Genomic DNA, 6,885 nt, shown 5'->3' with positions numbered 1-6,885 from the left:
GAAATGTATGACAAGCTGTTTCTGTTTCGAAATATTAGGCATCTAGATTGCTCTTTTAGTACAGTTATTTATATTTGTAGCAATAGAACTCAAAAACTTCCAAGTATATCATGTAGAATTTTCATCATCTTTTCCTAGTTTATGGTTTATATGTATACTTGAATTACTTTACCATGTTAGATTCCTTTTTTACAGTTTTGGTTTAGTTGATAAAGAAATTGAATTTTCTTTAAATAATCAAATGAAATTACTTTATCAACTTACTATTAATTGCAATAGCAATTGAGATTATTTTTCCCTGATTTATTTTATATGTATTTTGTTTGATTGGTGGATATATGAAGGTTTTGAGGTTCAACGCTCAAGACCCGGTAGTGGATGGCGTAAGAAAACAAACTGCAAAGGATGCGGGTACTTTTTTTATGTCAAGTTTACATATTTGCTCATAACTTTTAATTCACAACCACTCAAAAATAACCATGAAGTCCAACAGTCATGGTGGTATCCGGCACCGTGATCATCCTCTTGTTGCTCCGGGCTACCTCCATCTATTTGTAACCGTTGTCACAAATTGTGTTTGATTTTATGCTTGATTTAGCGAGTTTAAGTTACCGCTTGTTCTATATTTTCCTGATTTTGAATTTGATTTTAAATTTTAGATTCATTTAATTGGCTTGAATTGCTATATATGCTGTTAAGATCGCTTTGAATTTATATGGATTGATTGGATATACTAATGAAAGTGATAGAGGTGACCTATTTTGATTTCAGCTGTGTTTAACTTGCTTGAATTGCTATATATGCTTCAAACTCAATTGATGTTAAGATCTTTTTGAATTTGTATCGGATTGATAGGATCTACTATTAAATGTGATAGACCTTCTTGATTTTTTGATGTCAGAATTGTTCAAGTTGCTTGAATTGCTATATATGCTTCAAAATTAATTTTATATAATTCTTTTTAAATCAAGAATAATACAAAATTTATAAAAGTAAATAAATTATTTCTTCAAAAAATGAGAATTTACAACAAATAATCTGGTCATGTAAATCTTATGCCATATATTACAAAAGTGATATCTTAGAATTAATATTTAATATATCATTGTTTAGGATATATATAAGTTGGATGACCATTTCTTAGACTCGTCAACCACACTTCAGCCACCCTTTGATCAGTTGTCATGAATCCATCGCTGATCGCTACCATGAAACCTCATTCGCCTGAAGTTGATAATGACATCAGCACCCTTGTTCGGATTACGAACATGCTTCAAAGTCACCATTATCAAGGTTCCTTTTTATTGTCCTTTTAACATTTCCATGCATTACAATGATTAATTTGAATGTGTTTTTGATTTATTCAGTTAAACGATGCACACAACCAACTCAAGCTTTAGAGATCATCCGAAAAGGTGCAATATCAAGTTCGATATGGTGATAACAGAAGTCAATTTCTCACCTGATGATATGTCCGGACTTGAGTTCATTGAGACCGTTCAACATGAAACCAATCTACCGATAGTTGGTAAGTCGTTTAAATCTATTGATTGGATCAAGACTAATTAAGGTGATATAGGTTCTCGTTTTGATTACAGATTAACTAAGTTGCTATCATGGACTAATGCTTATGATCGAATTCCCTTGCACACCCACTTCATATTTTTATATCTACTATGAAAATTGAATTGATACTTTGTTTGAATCAGTGTTTAATAGTCCTGCAAAGTTTGCAAAACACGCATCCAGTAGTACCAACGTGCCAAACTAGAGGATGAAGAATTGGTTCAAAATTTCAACGTTGAGAAGATGAAACTGTGTGAAGCATGTCTTATGAGGTTTGTCGCTATACACTTAGCTCAAGGATGCATGCTGGTTTTATCATGTCACAGCTGCTAGGGAAAACCGAACTTGCAATGATATGATACCAGGAATGTAAGTTGATATACCAGAACTTAAATTTATTTACTTGATTTGTTTGGATTCATAATCACAATAAACTGACCCATGCTTTGTATTTTGTTTGATTAAGGTGGACATGTGAAGATTTCGAGGAGAGAAGCTCAAGACCCCATAGTGGATGCCGTTAAAAACCAAATTGCTAGTACTGCGTTTGTTTTGTATGTAAAATTTGTCTATTTAATGACTATATATGAATGTGTAGATTTTACTCATTTCTATGGAAATGTCTAATTCACTACACATCTAACTTCAACTTGTTCTTGCTTTATTTTAGATACGTAACCGTAATTCGCATTTTTTTAACTAAATTACTTTTTGTGGTTTGGCCCAGATAACCTCTCTTATCACCAAAAATAATCTTTTAACTAAATTACTAACTATTTTGACTCTTGTGGTTTTGCCCAGATAACCCCTTTTATCACCAAAAGGAATCTTTTTACAATTCAATATTTGATGTTTGAAATTTGTAATAATTTCAGTCCTTGACATTAACACTGCTAATTTTTTCTATTAAATCTATAAGTATTTGAGTCATTTTCTAAAGTTTTTTGTCTATATAATTAGTCTTCTCATATTGTGATAAGTGTTGGATTTTTACTTACAAATTGTAAGTGTTAGTAAGTTTAGTGCTTAGGCCAAATGGTATAGAGCAGTGGGCACGTCCTACTAATTTGTTGTGGCAGCCCCGTCACTCAAATGTGATCAGTGACACCCCCCCCCCCCCCTCCCCTCTCTTATCTCATTTCACTAGTGACCTAAGGCTACTGATGGTACGTGACCACGTTCATCAGTGACCAATCATGATTTGTTTTTTTTTTTTGTTCTTTATTAATTGTTTATAATATTAAATAATCAAATGGTAGGGAATGATAGAGAATGAGGGGACTGATCCATACCTCGATTTGAAGGGTGAGGAACAATGACGGATGCAAAGCTGACGTGACGCTGACGTGAGATGGAATGGTTTAAATGAACCATACCTATTAGCCCTATGTAGATTAGATTTATGTGGCATTTGATTTGTTTGGTGATCATTAGACTAAGTTTATGAAGTTTATGAGGACATAAAAAAAATTGTAGTTGGTATGACGGCTAACAGTAAAGTCAATGGTTTGCTGAAAAGACATTAAACACTAAGGTATTATTTCAATGACGTTATTTTACTAATCACGTGAAATTAACGTTAAAAGTGGCGGAAGGTTAATCAAGCATCATGTGGTGGCGTTGATAGCCGAAAGACAAGGGCACATGCACCAATCAGCCGGTGTCCCGATGATTGAGTGTTATGTGTCTTATGTCCAAGGCTTGATTCAAAACTACTATCGAGCCGGGGGTCTCACCGGAAGCAGCCTCTCTATCCCTATGGGATAGAGGTAAGGCTGTCTACATCTTACCCTCCTCAGACCCTACCATAGCATTGCTATTGGTGGGATATACTGAGTACGATGATGATGATGATGATGATGATGATGATGATGATGATGATGATGATGATGATGATGTATTATTTCAAGGACAAGGGACCAGAAAAGAAAAAAAAATTGACAGAATACAATATTATCAAAGACCTTTCAACAAATATTTTTCAAGGCTATTGAGATAACGAAATGTTCCTTTTATAGTCTCTCCGGGTATATGGTTATGTTCGGGTTTCGTCTCATACAAGACCTTGATGTCGATTAGTGTCTCTGTTTCTGACACTTTAGTTAACTTAAAAGCGGTCGTGTATGCTGAAAACCCATGATCCAAATGCCCTCCTTCCAGTATTTCAAGAGCAATCTTATATGCGGATTCATCATACTCCACAATCTTCTCTAATTGATGGCTCACTTTTAATACACCTAACACAAAAGAATCCAAAAGTCCATTTTCTTTCCACAACCCGACCGGATATCTAACATGAGACGCTATAAATAATTAAGCACATGTATTTGCAATGTTAATAAAAATATGGAACTTGTTATACATCAAGCAAAATATGAATGTTGAAAAAATAAGTAAAAAATCTCATCCAATCACTGATCTGGTTTGTCGCTTCAACCAACCTGACCAATTGACTAGTTCGAATAAATTAAACCAGTTAAAAAGTACTTATTCAGTCTGGTTATGTAAACGATATTTGGTCATACTAGTTGATCCAAGATGTTTTATACAAAAACACAAACCAAACAAGCAGTAACGGACCCATGATTTTTCTGCCAGATAACTAATTTATTTTAGCGTAATGGATCCACTAATGCAAACAAGAAATTAAGACATACCGGGGCAAAATTTGAAAAGCAACATGCTTCCATAGCCACCATCTCCTTCAAGCAACTCGACATCCGCCACAATATCCGGTAAAACCTTGGGTCCGACATGCCTTATGTCACTAGACATTGCCTTCCATAAATCTTTGATGGGCACAGAAACAGTCACTTGGTCTATATCTTCCTTCATCTTTAATTGGCCTCTAGATCTTGTAAGTGATAAGTACATAGGCTACATTATTCTCTTCTATATAAATGAATACAAAAAGAGGTAGGTAAGTAGATATAAATCATATAATAAACTTTAGAAAGTTAGAATCTTTTCTCGTATAAGACAGAAAGCAGCCACGTTTGACTGTTTTGGACTATATTTTGTGTATTGATTAATTTACTGATTGTGAAAAGGATTGGCTATATTTTGTAATATACTTTTACAAATAGCAAGTATAATAATAATAATAATAATAATAATAATAATAGGTATGCTAGTTGATGTGAGTTGATAATAAAAAATGATATTAATAAAATTAGGACGTTTGGAAGTATATTTAATAACTAATTGGTGTTTACTTTTTGAAAATTGTAATGATAATCGTTTAAATTCAAGATTTATGATTAAAACATGAAAATCAAATTAAAAGAAATTATTATAAAACAATTAGAAGAAATTAAAAATAAAAAGAATTATAAAATTTTTGTGATTGCTCCATGTATTTCAACAAATAGTTGGGTTTCCGTTGGGTTTCCTTTGGATCAATAATTTTAAAAGAATTGGGCTCAAGTGGATTTGGATGTTAAATACGATATGGACCTCTTGGAAGCATGATTGAAAAGATCATGTTGCTCAATCACTTTCATAGATGTTACTTAGGTATTTTTATTGGTATCTTGTGACTTATGAGTAAATTAAAATGTGGTAGCATAAATGATGGTAGTTATGTGATAGGATTTAGTCAATGGGTCGGGTTTGATAACCCTTTGTTTAGGGCCTATTGTTTTAGCTAGGGTGCAAACGAGCCGAGCTAAGCCCGAGGTTGACCAGGTTCAAGCTCGGCTCGTTTAACTTTCACAAAGCTTAAATTCAAGCTCAGCTCGTTTTGATCTCTATTTCTAAAGCTCGGCTCGGCTCAGCTCATGGGTAGCTTTTAAGCTTGAGTTAGGTTTGTGAGTAGTTTTTCAAGCTGGTGCTCGGTTTGTGAGTAATTTTTCAAGCTCGATCGAGCTCGGCTCGTTTACTACTTTTTAATTAATTTTTATATATTTATAACTATTTTTATATATTTTTCAATTATATCTTGATATATAACGTAATATATATTATGTAGTTACTTTTTCAAAACATACATAAACATATATAAATATATATTATAAAAATTATATAAATGACAGTCTTTTTGGGTCCGCGAGCTGGCTCGAGCTCGATCGAGCTTCTTTACAAGCCAATCTCAAGAAGCTCACACAACGCTCGGCCTGTTTACACCCCTAGTTTTAGATGTTAAAAGTGTTTATAGTTACAAACATGTCCCACGACGTATCAAGTCTTTTCTTATCATTGTACTTAGTTTTATTAATGTATAAATTTTTCGCTGTTTGGTCCACCTTATCCCCAAAAAAAGAAAAAAGCCGGGCCACAAGAAATTAAAGTGTTTCACATCATCTACTCTCCCGTAGTGCAGTGGCCTAAATAAAAAAAATCTTCGTTTAAAAAAAAGTGTTTGGGGTGCTGTCGTGCTGATTATGCAAGAATGAAGAACCTACCGCGAGCCATTTGAGATTATATAGGTCGAATTAAATAGGTCGGAAGTTTTGTATTAAGTTTTGAAATTAAGATTGCACCATATGCAATTCTAGTTAATGGTTATGTGTCCCATCTAGTGTCAATTATACATAGGTGAACATATACGTGTACTGATTATTCATCGACCAATTCATTGTTACGGGACAACGATTGTACTTCTATTAAACCTATCAAATTTATACTCTTAATCATAAAGATAATGACATTTGGTATTAACAATTTTCTTTCTCGGTTAATTTTTTCTTCTTATATTGATCCATACTATTCATTCAAAACCAATATATGTAGAATATTTTTTTTAATAATAGAAATAATAACAGTATATTTTTTAAGAATAGTCATCTAACAGAAAAACGAAATTAATTCCAGATTTTATGGTATAGAAAAGGTAAACAATAATATAATGTGTAGCAAAGATTTCATGGTTATGTTTGAAAAGACACGCGCTATCAACATCAGCGTCCATCTCCCTCGTTTCCAAAATGTTCGTCCTAAATCATGTCGATCTGCTAATTTTTAATCATTAGCCTGACTAGATTTTCAGCCAACCAACTTTTGCCACTCATCTTAAAACCCCCGGTTCGACAAGATTATTTTGGTGTCCGGCGAGATTATGTATTAGCATCCGACGAGATTCTTTTGATTTTCCTGAGATTATTTTGGACAGGTGGCAGAATGTAATTGACTAAAATCCCGTGATGGGTTTTAGCATGAGCATTTTGAAATGGGATTGATCAACCGGACATTTTGTTAATATTGATTAGTCAAATAGACATTTCATTATCACTTAAAGAACCAAAAGCTTATGATTCTCAAGAAATCTAATTTAAAACAACAAGATCACTAGTAATTGATATATTGTGTTATTATAAAAAG

At 33.1% G+C, this 6,885-nt stretch overlaps 1 long non-coding RNA gene and 1 pseudogene across 1 annotated transcript; one reads left to right on the top strand and one right to left on the bottom strand.

Moving 5' to 3' along the window:
- The first annotated feature begins 1,420 nt into the window (after positions 1–1,420).
- On the top strand, positions 1,421–2,087 carry LOC143608554 (uncharacterized). Its single transcript, XR_013149283.1, has 3 exons — positions 1,421–1,528; positions 1,710–1,935; positions 2,033–2,087. It is a non-coding gene; the product is annotated as an uncharacterized LOC143608554 (long non-coding RNA).
- A 1,435-nt stretch (positions 2,088–3,522) lies between these two features.
- Positions 3,523–4,401, bottom strand: LOC143608601 (phytohormone-binding protein pseudogene; annotated as a pseudogene).
- Between the last annotated feature and the right edge of the window lie 2,484 nt (positions 4,402–6,885).

This window comes from Bidens hawaiensis, unplaced genomic scaffold (assembly GCF_021521415.1).
Source record: "Bidens hawaiensis isolate Kalapana, Puna unplaced genomic scaffold, B.hawaiensis_p1.1 tig00419396_1, whole genome shotgun sequence".
NCBI lineage: Eukaryota > Viridiplantae > Streptophyta > Magnoliopsida > Asterales > Asteraceae > Bidens > Bidens hawaiensis.
The sequence above is the reverse complement of the archived record's forward strand: the minus strand, read 5'-3'. Positions and strand labels throughout refer to the sequence as shown.